Raw genomic sequence first — 25,537 nt, 5'->3', positions numbered from 1 at the left:
ACGTGACCAAGCCGAACCTGACAGGGTGCCAGGCCCAGGAGGAGGGAGGCGCCTGGATCCCACGTTTTGAGACACAGGGAGCAACAATTAAGCGACTCAATGGACATCTGCGGCGGTGGGAGTAGTCTGCCCTCCAGCATATGAACAAATCCTCGCATTGTCTGCACATACCCATAGTTATACATTGTTGCAAATGACAAATGCACCGCGAGCCGGGAACAGCGATGGTCCCAGACTCGGGGCTCGCAAGTGGACCAATCAGAACATTGGGCTCTTATCACTGACGCCATTAACATTAGCCAATCCTCAGGGGTCTTCATGTAACAATTTTCATGTATCTAATTGAAGGGACAACCCAAGTATACCACCTGACTGACCCTCAACCATTAACAACGTTCTCTATACGTATGCTATACTAACCCTACCACTCGAGGAACCAATCCAGAGTGGCGATAGGTTTTTTGCTAACTTTCCCAGGTGACGCAAGTAGCGCGTCATACTGAGGTAAAAAGGGCCTGCGAGCCCCACAAATTGAGAGAGAGAGTGTCAGGACGGACGTGTACAATCCTTGACCCATCCCTGCCGTTTGTTTAATAAACAGCAGAATCACCTTGCTTCTTGTGTGCGCCTCATACTCATTTTTGGGATACACGGGAGGAGTTGGGGCCTCCCTGCCCAGAGGTCCGCGGACGGCCCAGCCGACCCCGGGAGAATTTCCCCCCGACAAGTTGGAGGCACTGCTGAGATCTGTTTAAGATCTGCTTTTATTTTATTTTTCCGAGTGCTCCCGTTGCGAGGAGGCCCGGCTGCGCGGCCCCCTCTGCCGCTGGCCCCTTTTGAGGACTACAGGACCATTGCGGAACTGCGAGATGACCGGACAGCGCAATCCGGATATTGGCCTTCGGGAATCGGTTGAGAAGTATCCCGTCCGTGGTTGGCGAGTGTCCAGACGTGGTCCAGACGAGGGGAGGTGGCGAGCCGCTTGGAGGGGTGCACGCAGTCGAGCGGCCCTGCATCAAGAGAACTTGGTGAGTATGCCACGCCCAACAAGCAATGTGAAATTGTGAGGGCGGGGGGAGGAATAGATTACGGGAGGCGGGAGGTGTTACACAGGTGTGCGGCGAAAGGTTGATAAATTAGTGTTGACGGTGAAATGAATGGTAGCTGGACAAGTGCGAGAGCAGTCCGCTACGTTACGGAAGAGGAGCGGGCGGAGCATGAAAACATCACGTGCGGCCGCTCGTAGACACTGATTGGCCTAGGTCGCGACCACGTGTAAGGGTGTGTGTGTGTACGGTTTCCTACGATTTGGTGATCATTGATCAATGAGTAGATGAGGATCCCTATTGATCGAGCAGGAAACTTGATAGATAGATGACGTTTCCCTATAGGCGGTAGCTAGCTGGTTGCCTAATACGGAAGATAATTGGCTGGCTAAGCCCTCCTGTCGAGGGGCGTATCACACACGAGGCGACGCAGCGTGCGCAGTCCGATTATATTGTTGATTACCTTGTTCCAGGCGCGACAGGAAGACAGCTGTGGGGTTAACGGGGGTAGATTGCAAGCGTATTTCGTACTTTTAAGAACGTGTAAAGAACTTACCAGTAGTTTTTGAAGAGATCGTTTACGTCACCAGTAGGGCTTTCATAGGATATCTCGAACACAAGGCATTTTTCTTTCGGAGAGTGATGGGGAAGAGAATAATGATAAGGGAGTGGAGACGGAGATAAACGGTAACGAGTAGATCGGGGCAAGGTGAAAAGGGGGACGTGGCTGCGCACGGAGAACGCCAGCCACGACAAGTGAAGACAGAAGAGGAGGGGTAATAGAAAGTGGGGTGGCTGTATAAGGACGTCACACGGGGCACGCAGCCGCAGGGGGCTATGTGCGTCTCGGCCGCAGGGGGCTGTAAAGGTGTTCGGTAAAGGAAGAGAAGAAAGAAAAGAATATACAAATGCTAATGCTATATTTTACTATTTTTCCTTAGCGGACAATCGCAAGTCCCCAAAATTACGTGGCCAGGTAAAGATCTAAGATTGTATAGTGTACATTGTTAGCAAGATAACCGCTACCAACTAGGGGTAGGATAACAAGTAAAGTGATACCATGTCATACGGGACAGGATCGGGAGGGTGGGGGAACACTCTCACTACCCCGCTACAGCACATATGTAAAACGCTGTCACCCCATAGGGAGAAACTGATCAAATATAGCATAGAATGGACACAGGGGACGGACAACAAAATGACAACACCATGGCCGCCTAATGGCAGTTTTGATCCATATACCCAACATTCACTATTAACTCATCTGCATAACACATACAAGGGGAAGAAGTTGATAAACCACGTGGAGGTGTTTATCTTATGGAGGATGTTCCGAGGGTCCCGACAAGGACCAAACGGAATGTTCATTATGGGGGAAGCAACGGAAGAGGAGAAGATTAAGGAGGAAGGAGAGAATGGGGAAAAAGAGAGTGAAGGCACACAGAACACGGGGAACGGACAAGAGGGAGGAGAAAAGAGTAACAACCTAAACGAAAAGGTAATAAAAAAGGAACAGAGCGACGATATGCCCCTAGCGAAGGTAGTGAAAAAGGAGGAAGGGGGGTTATATCCTTTAACAGAACTACGAGAAATAGTACAATTAAGGGCGGCTGAGGAGTACTTGAACCCGGCATACAGCCCGCCACCATATACAGCTACAGGTGGCCACACGGGAGGGGAGCTGACTAGTACGACGGGATCAGCTCGTATGAAGATGCCCGCAGGGGAGGACTGGCGAAGAGCAGGTCGCGGAAATAGGACATGATGAGTGGGTAGCTGCGCAGGTACTATTAAAATTACGAGGTTCATTAACAGGAGAAGAGAAGGAGGCAGTAAGGAAAATGGACGAGGATAATACCAGGAAGAGTGAAATGAAAGGGGAAGAGGGGAAAAGAAAGGGGGAAGAGCTGTTACGACAAAAGGAAGAGATGTTGGAGGAACGATTAGCAGAATTAAAGGAGGAGCAGAATGCACTGATCAAGCAGCTCGAGAGAGAGGAAAGAGAGAGAGCACGGGAAAGGAAAGAAAGCAAGAATGAGTTGGAAAAAATGAGGGAATGAACTGTGGAGCAAAAGAGAGAAGCCGAAAGGGTGAAGGGAGTAGCAGAAAGGGTATCCAGAGCAGCACTGCGTGATAAGAAAAGAGAGGAAGAAGAGAAAGAAAAAGAAATGGAAATATGGAAGAGGAGATTACTATCAGAAACGACAAGGAAATACGAAGAAGGGAGGATGATAGAGGGTATATTAGAGCGGGAAAGAGCGAGATGGGAAAGGAAGAAAGAAGAAGAAAGGATAATGGAAAAAATGAGTAGTGAAGTAATGGAGGAATTGAAAAAGAAAAGAGAGGAAATTGGTAGAGAAATAGCGGAGAAAAATGAAGGGGAAAGAGAAGATAGGAGAGGGGAGAGTGAAGTAAGGAGGTATGTATACAGAGACACAGAAGCAGCAACAACATCAGCAAAAAGGGGAGCAATTGGTAAAGAAGAAAGGGGAGGAATGGATCTAATAGACTTAAAAACAGTAACGATTAGGGGGAAAAAGACAGATTGGGGGTTGCCATTCATGGATGACTTTTGCAGTGTGGAAGGAGAGGGAATGGAGAAGGAAGGAAGAAACAGTGAAAGGGAAAGCTTAGATAAATTATACATCACCCGGACAAATAGAGAATCACCATGGATCTGCAGGAGAAAGGAAGAACTGGAGGGAAGTGAGGAGGAAGAGCAAGGAATGGCGGAAAGGCAGACACGTGCAGCTACACCCTCACCATCCCGTCCAACATGCTCCACTACCTCACGCTCATTACGTACAACATGCCCACCTAAACTCGCACCCTTCCCCCACGAACTGACACCCTATGCAGGCAGGCTTAGAGACCTCCCTGGACGCAGGCAGGGAGAACGAATACACACGCCCACATTAAATAAAGGAAGTGATAAAAGAAGGGGAAGAGATGGAGGAGAAACAGTTACGAGCAGGGGAAATATGGACCCAATTGACGATGTAGAAGAAACGGAAGAAGAGGAGGGGTGCACAGACTCGATTTTGTGGAACCCAGGGGGTCAAACAGGACACAACTTAATGCCACTTCTGGAGAGGGGAGGGGTTAGACCACAATACGTCCCTTGGAAGCATGCAGACAAGGAAAATATAAAGTGCAGGCTCCCATCATTAAGTGGAGGTGCAGGAAAATGGATATATGAAATGGAAAAACACACCGCAGGACAGAAACTGGCAGTGGGGGATGTTAAGGGCCTTCTAATATCAATATTGGGGGATGCAGCAGATGACATATGGAAGAGAGAAGGCTTCCCCGGGGTCACAATAACAAACACATCACACGATGGGGCACCATTCGCAAACTGCAGACATGCATTATGGCAAGCGCTGAGGGTACAGTACCCAGACACATCAGACATAGGAGCAATTACCTCACGCAAGATGCGTGAGAACGAAGATCCTGTTGATTATATCCAGGAAATTCAAGAGAAGTGGCGTATGGAAACTAGAGAACAATGGGACAAAACACCAGCAATATTCTATCATATACTAATATAAGGGCTCCCAGAAGCAGTTCAGAAACAACTGAAGAAGGTGGTGGGGATGGAAGCAAAAGCATGGCCAGAAATACAACTGACCATAGTACATCATTGTAGGACATGGCAAGAAAAGATGAAACAAAAGGAAGAGGATAGAAAAGCGGAAGAGGCTAAATTGGTACAGAAAAAACTTACTAAATACATGATGGAAGGTGCACTAATAACTACACCTGCAACAATGACTCAAAACCCCACACAAGTAGTGGCTGCACAAGATCCCTCCCAAATACAATCATCACAGATTGTAGCACAACAGCTGCCACCACCCCAACCATACACGACTAATATGGGAGGGGGATACTCAACGCCAGGAGCTGGATATTATAATTACAACAGGGGAAGAGGAGGAATGATGAGGGGGAGGGGATATGGCCATAACACGCAACAGCAAGGGGGAGGATTCAGAAATCTCTACCCCACGGGGCAACCAGCATACCAGGACAATTCAGGGAGCTTTCCATGGCAGAACAGGTAACCACCGGTATGTTGATTTGTGGGTTAGTAGGGCACATGTCACGCACATGTAGAATGAGACCAGGAACACCATCATGGGGAGAACAGGGACAACAAGGGCCTACACAGGAACAACAGGGCATCCAGCAACAGCAGGCATTGCAACCGGGAAATGGGCAGCAACAACTAGTGCAATTGTCTCACATGTCAACAGCCACAGACATATTCACTGCCACAACAACAGGTAGCGATTACACAACAACCCCAAGTGCAGGCAGTACAGCAACCTGCCCAAATTCAAGACCATAACATAACCTCTACCAATACACAACTACAGCAAACACAACTGGGAAGGGTGACGGTCCTGGGACACAACCCTTACACAGGAAGTGGGAAATCATTATACCCACAATAGAACAGCCCACAGACGGCCTTGGTGTGTCCCATCCTGTCGGTAACACCTAATAGTGCGGAGGAACCACGCATAGAGGTAACAATAGGTGACAAAAAATTGTCTTTCCTTGTTGACACCGGGGCAACACGGTCTTGCATAAGGGAAGGTACATTTAAGATGTCAGGTGAAGCCATGAACACCCAAGGATTCTCTTGGGCTAGGGGGTTGGTTCCCTTTACTGATAACATTCCCTTATCAATAGGGGATTATGACATGTCTGTCCCGCTTTTATATTCTAGGGCCTCACCAGTAAACTATTCTGGGGAGAGACATAATGAGCAGGTTGAATATGACGATCTCCTTTACGGAGGACGGCATAATTTGCTCCACTCCAGGAATAAACATGCTCACTGCACGACAAATTATGCAAGCATACTGTGGACAGATAGTGATTAGGGCTGAGCCAGTAGATGGTGAACTGTTCCAGTACGGAACGGACATGGCATTTGCATGGATGCCAGGAATAGAAGGAAAGATCTGGAGGAGGCCAACAGCTTATTTGTTTAGACCAGAAACACCAGCCAATGAACCAGAAGGAAAGGTGATTTCAGTGAGCATAGAGAGCATTATAGCAACTGCTGATTATATCGCAGTACATGCCCAAGACAGAGAAGGAAGAGCATGGAGGGCAGTGATAGCCCTAGCAGAGGGATGCAGGCTCACCCAGGTGTCAGACGAGGAGCTCTTCTCAGAAGAAAAGGAAGAAGGTGAAATGGTATTTATGATGAGTGTGGAAATATGGCTAAGAGTGACATACAAACAAGTGGCACAGAAAATTGCAATGGCACTTGAAGCACCCACATCCACCCCAGTTCCCTTCTTTGAGGAGGATATGGCAAAAGTACCAACATCATTATGGACTACTAGTCCCTATGACGTGGGGTGCATAAAGAGTATAGGGGGAGTAAGAATAAAATTGAAAAAAGGTGCAATACTCCCTAGAGTGAAGCAATACCCACTATCAAAAGAGGCAGATGAGGGCATATATGAAACAATAACGGCCCTTATAAATAATGGCATATTGGTACCATCAGAATCACCATGTAACACAGCTGTATACCCAGTGCGCAAAGCTAAAGGAGGGTCTAGGACCTCAGGCCCTTGAACAACATAGTGGAAGCAGAATACCCCATAGCAGCAAACCCGGCCACAATATTGTGTGGCATTCCAGCGGAAGCATCACGATTTACAGTGATTGAGCTCAAAAATGCCTTTTTCTCAATACCCCTGCATCCAGACTCACAAGATCTAACAAGCTTCACGTACAGAAACACAAAATGGAAACACACCAGATTGCCACAAGGGTACTGCGAGTCACCCTCCATTTTCAACAGAGTAATACAGATGGACTTGGGTAACATTGAAGTGGAAAGCACAGTGTTGCAGTATGTTGATGACATAATAATTTGCAGCACAAGCGAAAAAAGATGCAGAGAGGACTCATTGAAAATGCTGACAATATAGGCTGAAAAGGGTTACAAGGTAGACAAAGAAAAGTTACAGTACTGTCAGGAACAGGTACTATACATTGGTCAGCTCATATCCCAATACGGAAGAAAGATTGCACCACAAAGAGCACAGGCCATATCAAAAACGCCGTTGCCCCAAACAGTGAGGGAACTGCAGCAGTTCCTGGGACTGTGCAACTACTGTAGAGCATGGGTATTTGATTACAGCTCATACATAGGACCCCTACTTGAGGCATTAAAAGAAGCTAACAAACGGGAGAAAAAATTGGGGTGGACAATGGAAATGAAAGAGGCCTTTGATGAACTGAAAGATGCAATATCAACTGCTCCGGTACTGGCCACCCCAGATTATGAACGACAATTTTTTATATTTTCACATTGCGACTCAGCAGTAATGAAAGCAGTGTTGGCTCAAAAAACAAGCATGGGTTACAAACCAGTAGCATTTTACAGTGGTCACTTGGATCCTGTGATGCTAGGACATTTCCCTTGCGAACAAGGTCTCGCCGCAGCTGCCTTTGCAGTAGAGAAAGCATCATCAATCACAATGGGGTGCCCAACCACACTATTTGTGGAACATGCACTATTTGCAATATTGAATAAGCCTAAGTCCACACTAACCACGCAGAGGGCGTCAGGTTATGAGATCATCTTATCTAGACCAGAATTATCAATTGTTAGATGCAGCACAGTTAATCCTGCAAGGTTTATAGCAGAAGTAATTGAGGAAGGAGACTATGCACATGATTGTACACAGACTACCGAAATGTACTCATGTACTAGAAAAGTTGAAGAGAACGCACTAGATGGAGGAGAGCTCTTGTTCATTGATGGGTCATCAACAATTGACCAAAGTGATGGGATAAGGAGAACTGGGGCAGCAGTGGTAAAAATGACAGAGGAACCGGTGTGTGTGGCGATGAAATGCGTACAATTACCACAACATTACTCTGCTCAAGCAGCAGAATTGGTTGCACTGATCTTGGCGTTAAAGGAAAGATTTGACAAAAGAGTGACTATATATTCTGACAGCGCATATGTCACGTCTACTGTCCACTCAGGATTGTCCAAATGGAGGAGAAGAGGGTTTAGGAGAGCTGGCACCCCAGTGCAACATGCTCTCTTATTAGCTGAACTAATTGAAGTAATAAATGACCCACAAGAATTAGCTTTGGTCAAATGTACCGCACACACAAATGGAGAAGATCATATCTGAAAAGGAAATGCAGCAGCAGACGCACATGCGAAGTATGCTGCATATTTTGGTGAGATATGGAACCCCCCAGAGTTAGAGAGAGGGAGAGCGAGGGGGATAGCTAAAGAGATGCTGATAAGAGAAGGGTACACCCATCTCCCAGCCACACAGATAATGGAGTTACAAGCGGCTGCACCAATGGCAGAAAAAGAAATATGGGTAAAAAGAGGATGTACAATGTCACCAACTGACGCACTATGGTGCCAGGGTAACACTGGAAAGATGGTACTGCCATTGGCACTATTGAACACCGCCCTGAGCCAACTCCACCACCCAGCCCACACAGGCAAGGAAGTTATTGCAGCACGAATTAGGGAAGATTGGTTCTGCCCTGAGTTAAATTCCCATGTGACAAATTTTATCAGCAATTGTCTCACATGTCAACAGTTTACGGCCGGTCACACGCTGAAAGTAATAAAATGTACTATACCCCGGCCAGAGGGACCCTTCCTGCACATCCATATTGACTATGTTGATATGATCAACGTATGTCAAGGAAATAGGTTTATGATTTTATTACTATGCCCATTCTCCAAGTGGATTGAGGCAGGACCCTGCTCACATCCAGATGCATTTAGAGCAGCTAAATTTCTAGTGAGGGAGGTTTTCCTAAGGTGGGGAGTGTGCGAGGTACTGCGGTCGGATAATGGCCCGCATTTCGCTAATGAAATGCTCCAGCACATCACATCCTTACTGAACATCAAACATAAATTTGCATGTGCATATCACCCACAGGCCAACGGTGTATGCGAACGCCTGAATGGCCTACTGAAGGAGGCAATTGCAAAGATTCAGCAAACAACAAAGAAGAGTTGGTTGTATTGCCTTCCACTAGCTCTATTTGAGCTGAGGAATAGACCAGGCTCCGACCACCACCTCACTCCTCATGAGGTGGTGACCGGACGACAAATGCGCCTTCCTCTAATGCCAACATCAAGGGCATTCACAGATTATGAAAACACTGCAACTGTTCTTGGTGATGAAATGTACCAATATGTGTCTTCTTTGATTACTAGTGTAGTGTTTGTGTCTTAACAGCTCGAGCGCACGCGGGGCGGGTCTAGGAGTGATCAACAAGAAGACGCGGATAAAGAATTGGAAAAGGAAAAACTGTGCAAAATTGCTAAAGGTGACCACGTGCTACTCCGCAATTTCAATAGGAAGTGGAACAGCCCACGCTTCACTGGCCCCCACCTGGTAGAGAAGGTATCTGCGAGAGCAGTAAAGTTGCAGGACAAACGTGCTTGGAATCACCTACACGACGTAAAGATCTGCAAACTCCAGACCCGCCCTAGCGTCACCGACAGGGCCATTGGAAGAACAGCAACAGCATCACCCACGGAGGAAGAGACTTATACCACAGCTGATGACCTAAGTGTCTCCATACCCTGCCACCCAGGTATAGTGGTGGAGTGAGTGCACACCCAAATAGAGGAGATGTTTGAAAATGTTATTTTGAAAGCCACAAGGAGTGGTGTCGATACTTTTGTGAGGTGCAGAGGAGGAAAAGAGGGTTTTGGCACAAAAACCCTATAGCAAATAAGAGCAAGGGAAGAGGACCCAAAGTTCGAGTCCTCCCGTCCCCTGCACACTCTTGGACTACGCAACAAGGGCGTAGATTCTTAAGGATATAGTTAGCAATATTCTTTAGAGAATTGATTCAACAAAATTTATAACATCAAACAGAGGAACAAAGGTTTCTGTATTTTAGGTGTACTGGGATGAAGTAAACACCTATTTATTTATACATAAAAATGTAGTGAAGACAGGAGAAATTGCGTAACAACATTATAATGTCAACATAATCAAAAGTTGATGGAAATTCCACTCTCAATGGCTTGACGCGTTTCGAGGTAATACCTCTTCTTCAGAAGCCTCTGTGGATCTGCTGTCTAGTCAAAATGCATTTAGGGGAAAAAAATATAAACAAAAGGTATATTTGTAAGTTTGTCAACCAAATAAACAACAAGCAGCATTACTTCATTCAAATTAAATATCTACATGTGGTGTGCTAGACAGTGCAAACATTCAATTTAGTTTGACCAGAGTAACTATCTGGCCATGTTTTTAAAAGAAAAATCCAGAACACTGTCTAGTGTAGTCCCGTGCACCTCTAATGGGAATCCAACCAAATAGAATGTCATTAGTAATTTAAAAATGGAGGCTATAATGAAGGCTTCTAAAATTCAATTCAACAGATGAAACATATTCAATTTTGAGGGCATAATCAACCAGTGTAGGTTTACTGTTAAGCATGGTAAATACAAATTACACAACAAAAGAAGGTTTTTTTCACAAAAAGGATATTCTACATAAAAAAGTACTAACCTATTGAGGGTTAAATGTTGTAACAAAAAAGCCATCTATGTTGAAAAAATAAGTCCATTTGGACATGCTTGCAGTGCCAAGACCTCGATTTAGGTGTTTTCTTGGTGCAGAAAGGTACTTCGATACTTCCGGTAATCTCTGTGGATAGCAATGTAAATGTACGGGTTACTGTGTGTGACTAAATATCTATTCACAAGTACAATAATGTGTTCGTTAGTGAGAAAATGACCATATACCTGCTATCATTCGTGCGGTAAAGCACGCGGGTATGTTGCGGCAGGATTCAATGTCCGGTGGACGTGCAGGATTCCTCTGTGTTGTATCTAACGTTGCAGGAAGGACAGGTGCAGATAGATCTGGGAACTCGTTAGTGCGAATGCTTTCTGTGGATGACAGTGTAGTGCTAGTGAGTATTCAAGATCATATGGATCATTGATCACACGGTCAAACAGCGTGTACAGTGTTCTATAGAAAGTGCGTACCTGCACTGCCTCTATGTACAACCAGTTGTGCTTCTCTCTGTTCGTTGTATGCACGGTGCCCATGGAAACGAGGGACCGTGTTCAAATAGCCTAGTATTTGGCGGGCTAGATTCTGGGGGTTGAGATCAACAACGGACTAACCCGATGTTCGAGAAATGTTGTCAAATGTGGCGGCCATCTTTAGCTATGTAAAAGGACCCTGTTAGTAAAAGTGATTACGATGTTCGAGAAATGTGGCGGCCATCTTTAGCTATGTAAAAGGACCCTGTTGGTAAAAGTGATTACGTGTGTACAGTTCTGCAAGTCCTCTTCTGACAACATAATCAAAATTCTGTTAAGAGTAGCCTAAGTTTAAACAATATGATGATAACAGCAGCGGTCGGAAAAACGGAGTAATTTTACCAAACATATTCTGCATGTGGTGCTACTTATGCGTATGGCACTTCTGTATCGTTCGAGTGTATCCAAACATCACAATATGAACATTTACAGCCCTTTATTTGATTTGCTGGACAATCTGATACAGGTACCCGATGTCCTCACATTCTTAGTTATGCACACTGTTTACATGATCAATATTACAAGTGGCAAATGTACATTGCTGTAAATTCCATCATGTATTAGGACTAACAATACTAAGTCCTAACATGTAACAATGCATTAAAATATGTATAATATGTACCGTGGCGTGAAGCCTGTTCTTCAATAACTATGACCTCCTGATTAGTGCTGCTGATCTATCAAATGTCTAGTTATTTCAATAGAGTGCAGGGTAAAATTAATTATCCCATTCACTAGACAGTCAGTTGTGAGGATGTTGCTGCCTTCCCATATCCAAAAGCATAGTGAATTCTTGGTGTATGGTAGAGAGTGCAGGGTCTACAGGACAGAAATATCTGAAAGTTAAAAAATATCTAAATGAAGCAGTTCAAGGATGTCTCCTCGTTGAGACCCCTTGGGTATTTGGTGTCTAAGAGGTATATCCAATATTTTTCTCTTTGTGCCAATAGTCTTATGTAGTTGCCACCTCGCTGTGGTTTGCTTACAACTTCGACGACCTGGAATCTTAATTGACTGATGTTATGTTTTGCTTCCATAAAATGTCTGGCTACTGGTGATTTCTGGTTTTGACACCGGATGGTGGACTTGTGCTCTGATATTCGTTCTTTCAAAGACCTCGTAGTCTGCCCAATGTATAATTTGCCACAAGGGCATTTCAGAGCGTATATGACGCCTGCTGTTATACAGGTGGCGAAGCTTCTGATCTTTATCTTTTTGCCTGTTGATGGGTGAGAGATGGTATTACCCTTGATTACATTGTTGCAGTTGGTACAATTAAGGCATGGAAAAGTGCCCATTTTTTTAGTCTGTAAGAGGATCTGTTTATCCTTATTTGGTCTTTCAGCTTTCACGAGTCTGTCCCTAAGGTTGCGGCCCCTTCTAAATGCCATCATTGGTACTCTTGGGAAGAGTTCTTTCAGGTGTTCATCACTTTGTAGTAAAGACCAATGCTTTCTTATAGATTTGCCAATCTGAAAACTTTGACGTGAATATTTGGAAATATACATCAATGGAGTAGAATTAGTTCTGGACTTAGGTGCTAACAGGTCTTTCTGTGTTAGATGGTTTGATCTATCGTTGGCTTCTTGTAGAATGTCCTGAGGATATCCTCGTTTCTGAAATCGCTCAATTAGTTGAGTGCATTCAATGTCAAGGCCAGCTGGGTCTGATATGATTCTTTTTAGTCTCAATATCTGACTGTAAGGGAGACTTTTTAGCATGGGTTTTGGGTGAAAGCTGGTAAAGTGTAGGAGATTATTGGTATCTGTGGGTTTGTGATAAATGGTGGTCACTACCTTTCCTTCATAGATCTTCAAGCTGACATCTAGAAAGTGGAGGTCTGGTTCTCCAACGTCCATCGTGAATTTAATTTTTGGGTGTACTGTGTTCATGTAGAGTAAAAACTCGTCCAATTCAGTTCTTGTGCCGCACCAGATTCCAAATATATCGTCTATGAATCGTTTCCACAGTATGATCTTACATGACCATATTTGATTATCTAAGACGTGTTCTGTTTCAAATCTATACATGAATGAGTTTGCATAGACAGGTGCCATAGCAGAGCCCATGGATGTGCCGGATATTTGATTGTAGAAGGTCTTTTGGAACCGAAAGTAGCTATTATGTAAGATGAGTTTAAGTAGTTCAATGATGAACTCTGAGTTACCTCGTATTTGTTCAGAGTTGGAGAGTAACCATTCCACAGCGTTAATGCCTTCATCGTGTGGTATAGAGGTATATAGACTGCATACATCCATACTGAATATGATGCAGTCGCTACTGATAGCTGAGATTTCTGCTAGACAGTTGAGGAAATCTGTGGTGTCTTTGAGGTAGGTAGGGATTTCCTGAATTAAAGGCTGTAGAAGGCGGTCAACATAGATGGCTAGAGGATCAAAGATGCTCTCCGTTCCTGCAACTATAGGTCTTAATGGAGGTTTCTGATTGTCCTTATGAATTTTTGGAAGTCCATAGAATACTGGTGTTATCGGATGTTTATTAATAAGGAATTGACTGGTTTTAACACTTATCCAATCATTGTCGAGGGCATTGTCAATTAAGGTCTCGATAGTAGTCTTTATACCCTGAGAGGGGTCGCCATTCAATCTACTGTAAGTTGTCTGGTCGTTGAGTTGTTCGAGGCATTTAGTGGTGTAGTAAATCGTGTCCATGACGACTATGGCTCCGCCCTTGTCTGCCGGTTTAATGGTGATATCTTCATCTTTTGCCAGGGTCTCAATATGCTCAAGCTGACTATTCTTAATGTTGATCGGAGATAGTTTGCGGTAGTTGATTCGTTTCAAGTCATTAAGTACCTTTTTCTCAAATAAATCGAGTATAGGATTTTGGATGGGTGGATCGAACAGGCTCTTGGGTCGTAGTTCTAGATTGTCTTCAGGAGTATCATCTTGTCCTGGGTCATTTTCAAAGAACATCTTTAATCTAATCTTTCTCATAAGTCGGTGTAGACAGACTTGCTCTTCAAACATAGATGTGTTACTCGTGGGTACGAATGATAGGCCCCGATTCAGAATAAACAGTTGGTCACTTGATAGATGTTTACTTGAAATATTCATCACTATATTTTCAGTTATTTGTTTTTTGTTTTTTGTGGCCTTTTTACCTCTTCTGGTCTTTCTCTTAACCGATCTCTTAGGCCTAAAAAAGCCCCAGACGGTGTTGCTATTCGTCCCGTGTGTTGATCTATTGGTGTCTCAGTTCTGGCGTTCTCTATGTCACTCTGTGATGTTGTTGGTTGATGTCTTAAGGCTTGACTGATCGGATCCCCTATACTCCCACTGCTGCTATCGCTACCCGAATTGGGTGAATTCGGGTGTGGTGGTCTATTTCTGTTCTGGTTTCGGTGGTGGTAAAACTCTTGCCAGGAGTAGACGATGTCGTTCAAGTAGTCGAAGGTGTCTCTTTTGAACTTTCTTAGCTTTCTTTGTTCAATGTCCACCTTATAGTTATTTAGTTTTTCGTTAATGTCCTCCAGAAGACCTGTAAGTTCTGCCGCTGTTTTAAATTCCGATAGTTGCATTTTTAGAGCCTCAATGTCTGTATCTAAAGAAGTCAATGATTTCGAAAGTTCTTCAATAGTTAATAGAATAAGATCAAGAGAGCACTTATTTAGAATCTGATCCCATTTGGCAATAAATGTTTTACTCTCGCTGCACAGGGTCGGTCTCAGATATACCCTTAGACCTCTAGGGATCCTCTGTGATTTATAGTACTCAACTAATGTTGTAGCGTGAAGTTTTTGTGATATTTCACGTCTAATCAGTTTTTCCAACTGTGAAATTAATCTCTCCGGTTTTGACGTAGACTGTAGGTTTTTCTCTGTGGTCTTGATCAGAGACAGAATGCGTTTCGCTTCCTCCGTGTCAAAAGCGAGGGTTGTAGCGTGTTTGTCAGTCAATTCATTAATGCGTGAAAATGACATATTAGTTCAATGTTTAGGGAAAGGGGTGCTACCACTGATTGTGCCACACTGGAAAAATCCAATGAACAAACAACAAGGTATAGTGGTGGAGTGAGTGCACACCCAAATAGAGGAGATGTTTGAAAATGTTATTATGAAAGCCACAAGGAGTGGTGTCGATACTTTTGTGAGGTGCAGAGGAGGAAAAGAGGGTTTTGGCACAAAAACCCTATAGCAAATAAGAGCAAGGGAAGAGGACCCAAAGTTCGAGTCCTCCCGTCCCCTGCACACTCTTGGACTACGCAACAAGGGCGTAGATTCTTAAGGATATAGTTAGCAATATTCTTTAGAGAATTGATTCAACAAAATTTATAACATCAAACAGAGGAACAAAGGTTTCTGTATTTTAGGTGTACTGGGATGAAGTAAACACCTATTTATTTATACATAAAAATGTAGTGAAGACAGGAGAAATTGCGTAACAACATTATAATGTCAACATAATCAAAAGTTGATGGAAATTCCACTCTCAATGGCTTGACGCGTTTCGAGGTAATACCTCTTCTTCAGAAGCCTCTGTGGATCTACTGTCTAGTCAAAATGCATTTAGGGGAAAAAAATATAAACAAAAGGTATATTTGTAAGTTTGTCAACCAAATAAACAACAAGCAGCATTACTTCATTCAAATTAAATATCTACATGTGGTGTGCTAGACAGTGCAAACATTCAATTTAGTTTGACCAGAGTAACTATCTGGCCATGTTTTTAAAAGAAAAATCCAGAACACTGTCTAGTGTAGTCCCGTGCACCTCTAATGGGAATCCAACCAAATAGAATGTCATTAGTAATTTAAAAATGGAGGCTATAATGAAGGCTTCTAAAATTCAATTCAACAGATGAAACATATTCAATTTTGAGGGCATAATCAACCAGTGTAGGTTTACTGTTAAGCATGGTAAATACAAATTACACAACAAAAGAAGGTTTTTTTCACAAAAAGGATATTCTACATAAAAAAGTACTAACCTATTGAGGGTTAAATGTTGTAACAAAAAAGCCATCTATGGCGAAAAAATAAGTCCATGTGGACATGCTTGCAGTGCCAAGACCTCGATTTAGGTGTTTTCTTGGTGCAGAAAGGTACTTCGATACTTCCGGTAATCTCTGTGGATAGCAATGTAAATGTACGGGTTACTGTGTGTGACTAAATATCTATTCACAAGTACAATAATGTGTTCGTTAGTGAGAAAATGACCATATACCTGCTATCATTCGTGCGGTAAAGCACGCGGGTATGTTGCGGCAGGATTCAATGTCCGGTGGACGTGCAGGATTCCTCTGTGTTGTATCTAACGTTGCAGGAAGGACAGGTGCAGATAGATCTGGGAACTCGTTAGTGCGAATGCTTTCTGTGGATGACAGTGTAGTGCTAGTGAGTATTCAAGATCATATGGATCATTGATCACACGGTCAAACAGCGTGTACAGTGTTCTATAGAAAGTGCGTACCTGCACTGCCTCTATGTACAACCAGTTGTGCTTCTCTCTGTTCGTTGTATGCACGGTGCCCATGGAAACGAGGGACCGTGTTCAAATAGCCTAGTATTTGGCGGGCTAGATTCTGGGGGTTGAGATCAACAACGGACTAACCCGATGTTCGAGAAATGTTGTCAAATGTGGCGGCCATCTTTAGCTATGTAAAAGGACCCTGTTAGTAAAAGTGATTACGATGTTCGAGAAATGTGGCGGCCATCTTTAGCTATGTAAAAGGACCCTGTTGGTAAAAGTGATTACGTGTGTACAGTTCTGCAAGTCCTCTTCTGACAACATAATCAAAATTCTGTTAAGAGTAGCCTAAGTTTAAACAATATGATGATAACAGCAGCGGTCGGAAAAACGGAGTAATTTTACCAAACATATTCTGCATGTGGTGCTACTTATGCGTATGGCACTTCTGTATCGTTCGAGTGTATCCAAACATCACAATATGAACATTTACATCCCTTTATTTGATTTGCTGGACAATCTGATACAGGTACCCGATGTCCTCACATTCTTAGTTATGCACACTGTTTACATGATCAATATTACAAGTGGCAAATGTACATTGCTGTAAATTCCATCATGTATTAGGACTAACAATACTAAGTCCTAACATGTAACAATGCATTAAAATATGTATAATATGTACCGTGGCGTGAAGCCTGTTCTTCAATAACTATGACCTCCTGATTAGTGCTGCTGATCTATCAAATGTCTAGTTATTTCAATAGAGTGCAGGGTAAAATTAATTATCCCATTCACTAGACAGTCAGTTGTGAGGATGTTGCTGCCTTCCCATATCCAAAAGCATAGTGAATTCTTGGTGTATGGTAGAGAGTGCAGGGTCTACAGGACAGAAATATCTGAAAGTTAAAAAATATCTAAATGAAGCAGTTCAAGGATGTCTCCTCGTTGAGACCCCTTGGGTATTTGGTGTCTAAGAGGTATATCCAATATTTTTCTCTTTGTGCCAATAGTCTTATGTAGTTGCCACCTCGCTGTGGTTTGCTTACAACTTCGACGACCTGGAATCTTAATTGACTGATGTTATGTTTTGCTTCCATAAAATGTCTGGCTACTGGTGATTTCTGGTTTTGACACCGGATGGTGGACTTGTGCTCTGATATTCGTTCTTTCAAAGACCTCGTAGTCTGCCCAATGTATAATTTGCCACAAGGGCATTTCAGAGCGTATATGACGCCTGCTGTTATACAGGTGGCGAAGCTTCTGATCTTTATCTTTTTGCCTGTTGATGGGTGAGAGATGGTATTACCCTTGATTACATTGTTGCAGTTGGTACAATTAAGGCATGGAAAAGTGCCCATTTTTTTAGTCTGTAAGAGGATCTGTTTATCCTTATTTGGTCTTTCAGCTTTCACGAGTCTGTCCCTAAGGTTGCGGCCCCTTCTAAATGCCATCATTGGTACTCTTGGGAAGAGTTCTTTCAGGTGTTCATCACTTTGTAGTAAAGACCAATGCTTTCTTATAGATTTGCCAATCTGAAAACTTTGACGTGAATATTTGGAAATATACATCAATGGAGTAGAATTACCCTGCCACCCCCCAGATTCCCCAGAGACAACTACGGAAATAGAAACTGGTAATTCCCATACCGCCCACCCCATGGTCACACGATCAAAGTGTAAAGAGACTTCCGCCAGTTGAGCCCCAAACCCTCTGCCCATCGACCCCCTACCCACTACAGTAACCACCCAATTGAAGGACATTGTCTTGCACATATACACATGTAAACACTTGAATGTTCTCTTTTTTCTTTCTCGCACATGCAGGTACCACGCATTATTGTATTGCTAAGAAAACAGATTACTAACAAAGTTCATTGCCCAGGAGTAGATGCTACCCTCAGACGATAACTGCCCTGAAAAGCTATCACACCAATTTGTCTATCACATAAAAAGGCCAAAGTACCGGAAAAGAAAGAGGGTACGTGTCTACTACACAGCATTTATCTTGGCCATAGAACAATCAATGCCCCATCTTCGCCAACACTTGCCTGCCCTAAGAGATAGATCACTTAGATTGGCGTGGGAACAGCTCTTCGCCTGGGCACTGAACGACTACTTGATAGGGAGAGCTTGAAAACAACAACTAACACTAATAACAAGCATATTGAGAATTTTCAGGCGGGCAACTTTAATGTCACAAGAATAAGCTGCCGGACTGCAGCAAGGTAAGAGCAAAATGCCGGTGAGACTAGCCTCTGTAATAAAGATGATAGGGATTTTGATGATCACCGGGTTTTTGGCTGCCTCTGTATGGCAGAAAAGTTATGCTATCAATATTTTGGCTGTACCCAAACCTAATATACCCCCACCCACGGCTGCAACAGGTGTTACGTCAGGTGGTACTAGCAAGATTCCACATAGGGGAAATAGAGTTAAACGCAGCACATACTCAGATAATAAAGGTATTGACAACTGCATAACAGATTCAGCACACGTCTCGAACAACATGTGGTACCAACACATGACCGAAATAGGTAAGCAGACAACAGAAGACAGCTGCTACATCTGCTCATTGATCCCATACGCCATGAGCGCTTTTCGAACATTCGTTGCCACGGAAATAGATGAAAAGACAGCACGATGTATAGTATACCTGGCACTGTTCCAAACGAAAGGGAGATTTCAAAGGACGGTGGTGAACCTGGTATGGAAAACGCGTGACACATATCCATACGAAAACAACTTCCTCAAGACCTATTTCAGTTACCACAAGACCAGTTTGCATGCTGAAGCATTCAGATACATGACAAGTGTCCCTGAAAAGGGAGAAACAAAGAAAGTAACACTACAATACCTACCATGTGACTGGTACGCCACTGAAGTTCCTGGTAAACAAGGATGTTGGGAAAGACCACTGGTAACAATAACAGGGAAGGTGTACATGGACAACAAATGGGACATAGGAGTGGTTGGCAGCAACATGGTAACAAGAGAAAATATTACAACTATTAATGAACACAATGACAGATGCTGGACGATTTGGGTCAAGTACGTACCGATGCTAACGTGGATAGAGAAGGATGAAGACCCAATAACCATACTGCCGTTGTCTGCACCTAAGGTATGCTACCAACATAGAGGAGAAGTGGACGTGGGATACAACACCAACTGTGCAAGCGTGATGGAGTTACCTGAGGGGGGAGCAGGAACAGCAGTATTAATGGACCATTACTGGGCCTGCGGAGACAAGGCATACTACACACTGCCCCCTCTGTGGAATGGTATATGCACAATGGTACACGTTAATGTACCATCACTAGTGGTGCCCCAGAAACATGTGAACATGGCGAACTTCCCTAAAATGGATGAAGGAAACAAGAGGAAGAAGAGATCTGTAAAACCTCAGAAGGGGCCAGAGAACGAAGACAACAACAACAACAATGTCCTGAATAGAAAGAAAAGACAAGGAGAACCTCTGACAGGAAATTACCTATGGGGAAGGTCGGAAACAGCACTCACTTCAATCCCACCAGAACACAGACTTCAGCAGAGCAGCAATGTTCTTCTCGTCAATAATACATCCGGGACTACAAGCTTACGCAAACGCAAAATGGCTCCAGATAACCCGATGGGAGCTAATGATGACATTAATTCTACAGTAAATGGATTCAACGCAATAAAAGAGGAACTGCGAGCAGTGTGGATGTTAGCACTACAGAAAAGATATGTATTGGATCTCCTTACAGCAATGGAAGGAGGAGTCCGGGCAAAGATAGGACAATCATGCTGCACATTCATTCCTGCTAACAATGCTAACAATGGTACACTGACAGAAGCAGTATCACAACTGGCCCAGATGCACTCCAAAATGATGGAAGAAAGTAAAGGAGTGAAGAAGGATGACAGCTGGTTTTCACTGTTATGGTCATGGATGCCATCTTGGCTGTCGGACGGACTGAAGATTATAGTTGGATGCATAATACTGGCTGGAGCTGCACTGATCATAATAAGATTTTGGAAGGCCCGGAAGGCACGCACCACAGACGAAATGATCGAAATGGTTGGTATGCACCCCTTGATGCCGGCAGATGATGGCCAGCACACAGGCACAATAATAAAAGAGAGAGAAAAACTGCGCAAACAGATCATCACCAACTACCTGGACCAACCATCTGTGAAGCTCGAAAACCCAAGAAACCCAAGGAGCTACATAGGGAAATGGGTATACTGCACACCTGGAGGAACCTGCGTATATATGTATTGGTCATTTGAAGACCATGTCAACCACTATGGACATTTGGGAGGAGTAACTAAAATATGGAGAGTAAGAGGAGATAAGGAAAAAGATATGTTTGTGGTCGACAAGTCGACCAGAGGGGGGACTGAAGTGGGAGAATGGAACAAAAGGCTCCCACCAATCCCCTCACCCCCCTGGCCTAGAGGATTGTGGCCCAGACACCCGCCATGAGAGGAGTTTGCCCATCTACCAGACGACCAAATACCCTGGTACAGGAACATACGGATGTGCCCTCCAGCCTGCCCACCAGCCTGCCCTGCCCATGCCGACACCTGCGGCATGGATGAACTAGACTGAACCATTCAACAGTAAATGAACACATCGTTAGAGATGCCATGACGACTTAGCCAACGGTCAGCACACCCATGCAAACATGCACACTGGACACTCCCACACCAATCCACACGAAGAACATATCCAGTGCTATGACATAGGTGATGGACACACCCACTGACGCGCATCTTTATTATTTTTCACATAGGTTTTTCAAAAATGCAGAAACGCAAGACGCGCAACGAACTCATCTAAAATGCTTGCTGACGCTTCGCCTACCCCATGCATTGCAATGAGAAATATAACAAAGACATGATACTGGGGACAAAGCAATATGATACCATAACCTAAAGCGCCGTGCATCAAACATCCCCACCTATGCACCAGGCCCAAGTAGGCCGCAGGCAAGAGCCTCCATGAACATTGAACGAGCAAGAGTACAATTGCTGACCCTGCAGAATGAGCCCGGCGAGAGCAGACAGTCAAGGGCACAATGTTGCAAACTCGCATGCCACAAGCCGAAGCCAAGGTCACACCTGCAAACTAAGCCAGGCACACAGTGGAAAATGCAATATTAAATGTGCAGAATTCTGCCTCAACCACGGTCTCCCCTCACGTGACCAAGCCGAACCTGACAGGGTGCCAGGCCCAGGAGGAGGGAGGCGCCTGGATCCCACGTTTTGAGACACAGGCAGCAACAATTAAGCGACTCAATGGACATCTGCAGCGGTGGGAGTAGTCTGCCCTCCAGCATATGAACAAATCCTCGCATTGTCTGCACATACCCATAGTTATACATTGTTGCAAATGACAGGTGCACCGCGAGCCGGGAACAGCGATGGTCCCAGACTGGGGGGCTCGCGAGTGGACCAATCAGAACATGGGGCTCTTATCACTGACGCCATTAACATTAGCCAATCCTCAGGGGTCTTCATGTAACAATTCTCATGTATCTAATTGAAGGGACAACCCAAGTATACCACCTGACTGACCCTCAACCACTAACAACGTTCTCTATACCTATGCTATACTAACCCTACCACTCGAGGAACCAATCCAGAGTGGCGATAGGTTTTTTGCTAACTTTCCCAGGTGACGCAAGTAGCGCGTCATACTGAGGTAAAAAGGGCCTGCGAGCCCCACGAATTGAGAGAGAGAGTGTCAGGACGGACGCGTACGATCCTTGACCCATCCCTGCCGTTTGTTTAATAAACAGCAGAATCACCTTGCTTCTTGCGTGTGCCTCATACTCATTTTTGGGATACACAGGAGGAGTTGGGGCCTCCCTGCCCGGAGGTCCGCGGACGGCCCAGCTGACCCCGGGAGAATTTCCCCCCGACAGTTGAATCACACTTCAATTTGTCACAATTATCTTCATGGATAATCAATATATTCATCACAATTCCCTTGCATATGTATAGAGATGTATAATTCATAAGCTGATCTGGAAAATGTCAATATATATGATGCTCGATGCGTTTCGGGGCTTAGGTATCTCCCCTTCTTCAAGAGTTGTTCACCCACTTTGTCTTTTTTTCACCTCATTCACCTATAATACATAATATCATAATCAAATATTGTTCTCTGTATGACTGTTATCTGTCATGTTTTCTTCAATCACTGTTTTTAAAGAAATTATCACCTGGATGTCCAATTTTTTCTCCTCTGTGGATTTGCACTTAACTTTAATTATGTCCAATTTTGAGCCAAAAAAGGTGTGTATTTTCTCAATAGATAAGCAATCTATAAAAACAATGAAATAAGCTAATTGTAAAAAAGGATATACACCAGGATTAAAAAGATAGCTAATTAATATGCCTGTACATTGTTTGACTCTAGTCAAAAGAATTTCTAGAGTGAATTTACCTTAGAGTCTGTACTGCTTTTCTTGACTCCTTAAGTTAATGGCGTTTCCATAGGGTCAATATTGTCACAGATTCCTTGGTTAAATGGCATAGTGCTTAGATCACTAGATGGCCGAACGCCCCTTAGTGGCACATCTGAAAGACATATGTGTTCATTTAGAGATCCCTTAGGTTCATTGGATCTAGTTATGGGCTATTATTGCTTCTAGATGGTTATCAGGTTTCAAAAATATCTCACGATCATCCATACAGGTGGGCAGCAGCCGCTGGTTTGTGTTGTTGAGTATGGTACAATCCCTCCTGGGTTGTTAGTGGTCAATTGGAATAATGTATTCCCTAGTATAACAGAAAAGAGAATAGTATTGTAAAAAATTGACATCTAAAGTCCTTCATCTCATTAGCTGCACTAAAGGAATGAGCCTCTAGTAGCCCGTTGATTGCCTCCTTACCTTAGTTGTTCAAGTAGATTCTCTAGGAACCATCACTGAACCTCGCAGTGTTCGTTCCGGTTCAGAAAATGGCTGTTATTTATATAGTGATGTCATCACGCACTAGCGTGATGACATCACGATTAAATTATGTCTGCACATGTTTATTCATCTGATGATGATAACATGCTCACATTCTTGTAGTTACATTTGTTCCACTCAACTTTTATTATAGTGGATACTCTTACACACCCAGGTTCTTGCATATACCATTATCTTATTCCACATGTTAACAAACCTTCAAATCTGGCCATCAGTTGACAATTTGATGAACATTGTACAATCTTTGGTGCATTTTGACAATCGTCTAAGTCATAGGAAGGAGGACAAGGCTTAACTCCTACCTCATTCTTCATTTAGGCCATCAGTTGACACTTTAATGATCATGGTATATTATTGGTAGATTTTGGAAAAATGTCTAAGTCATAGGAAGGAGGCTAGGCTGTACTCCTCATTGATCCCATTGGGTTTTAGACTGTTCAATTTTTCTATCCAAAATATTTCTCTTTGGTTCATCAGTCCAACGTGGTTGCCCCCTCTTAGGGATTTCTTTACAATTTCAAATATTATCACTTTTAATTGTGCAATGCTATGTTTTTCAATCGAAAAATGTCTGGCAACTGGTGAATGTTGCTTATGTCCTTATGTTTCTCTTATGCTCATTCCAGCATTCCTTAGCTTTTCGTTGAGTCTGTCCCACATAATATATCCCACATGGGCAACTTAGTCCATATATGATGGATTTGGTGTCACATGTCGCAAAGTCATGTAGGGGAATTTTATTCCCATTATTTGGATGTCTCATATAGTTGCCTTTCATTATGTTGTTGCAATTGCAACAAAGGTGCCGTTTTTTTCTTTATTTATGTCCGTTGGTTATCTATTTGTGGTCTTTCTGCCTTAACAAGTTGGTCTCTGAAATTGCATCCCCTCTTATATGCAATTATGGGTGGTTCAGGAAATAGTCTCTTTAATTGAGGATCTAATCCAATGATTCTCCAATTTTTCTTGATCATCCGTGTTATGTGGTGACTTTTAGATGAGTATCTAAATGCATAAAGAAATGGGACTTCCCGGGATTTGTTCTTGGCTATTAGTAGGTTTTTTCTTTCTAATTTTTGCGTTTTTTCTTCTGCTTTCTTGATTGTTGATTCCGGGTAGCCTCTTTCTTTATATTTTTCTGTCATCAACAAATTCTCATTTTTGAAGGTTTCTGTAGATGATATGATCCTTTCAGTCGAAGAAATTGACTGTAAGGTAAATTATTTCTTAAGTGTTCTGGATGATGACTTTGAAAATGTAAGGTGTTGTTAACATTTGTAGGTTTATGGTAAATACCTGTGGTAATTCCTTCAGGTCTAATTTCTAATTCAACATCCAAAAAATGTAATTTGGGGCTTCATTGTGAATTTTATTCTTGAATGGGCTGAGTTGATGTAATGTAAGAATTCTTCCAGTTAGTACGTTCTCCTCTCCATATTACAAAAACATCATTGATGAACCTTTTCCAAGTGATATGTTTTTCTTTCCATTTTGTGGGTGTTATAATCCAGTTCTTTTCCAGGTGAAACATGAATAAATTGCCATAAGCTGGAGCCATAGAAGACCCCATTGATGTGCCCGCTGCTTGTAGGAAATACTTTGTTTTGTATCTGAAATAGTTGTTGATGAGTATAATTTTACTCAATTCTAGAATAGAGATTTTATTTGCTTCACAGTCACTCTGCAATAGTGACCATTCAAGTGCTTCCAATCCATCCTGGTATGGTATGGAAGTGTAAAGGCTTTGAACGTCAAAAGAGATCAATTGGTCTTCTTCATTGACATCTGTCAGGGTGTTCAAATGGTTAAGAAAGTCAGTGGTATCCTTTAGATATGTCAATGTTGCTTGTACCAGTGGTTGTAGAGTCTTGTCTACATATATGGCTAAAGGATTAAAGATAATGTCCGTGCCCGCTACTATGGGCCTAATTGGTGGAGTCCTCAAATTCTTATATATTTTTGGTAGGCCATAGAAAATGGGAGTAATAGGATGTGTATTT

General features: G+C 43.3%; 1 long non-coding RNA gene across 1 annotated transcript; it reads right to left on the bottom strand.

Annotated features, from left to right (window-relative positions):
* Positions 1 to 15,237: 15,237 nt before the first annotated feature.
* LOC138579482 (uncharacterized) lies at positions 15,238 to 16,422 on the bottom strand. Its single transcript, XR_011304016.1, has 3 exons — positions 16,328 to 16,422; positions 16,092 to 16,229; positions 15,238 to 15,655 (listed from the first exon to the last, which is right to left on the bottom strand). It is a non-coding gene; the product is annotated as an uncharacterized lncRNA (long non-coding RNA).
* Between the last annotated feature and the right edge of the window lie 9,115 nt (positions 16,423 to 25,537).

The sequence above is a fragment of the Ambystoma mexicanum genome, chromosome 3p (genome assembly GCF_040938575.1).
Source record: "Ambystoma mexicanum isolate Mex_15411 chromosome 3p, UKY_AmexF1_1, whole genome shotgun sequence".
In the NCBI taxonomy this organism is placed as follows: Eukaryota; Metazoa; Chordata; class Amphibia; order Caudata; family Ambystomatidae; genus Ambystoma; species Ambystoma mexicanum.
Note: the sequence above shows the minus strand (reverse complement) of the source record. Positions and strands in the feature narration are given on the sequence as shown.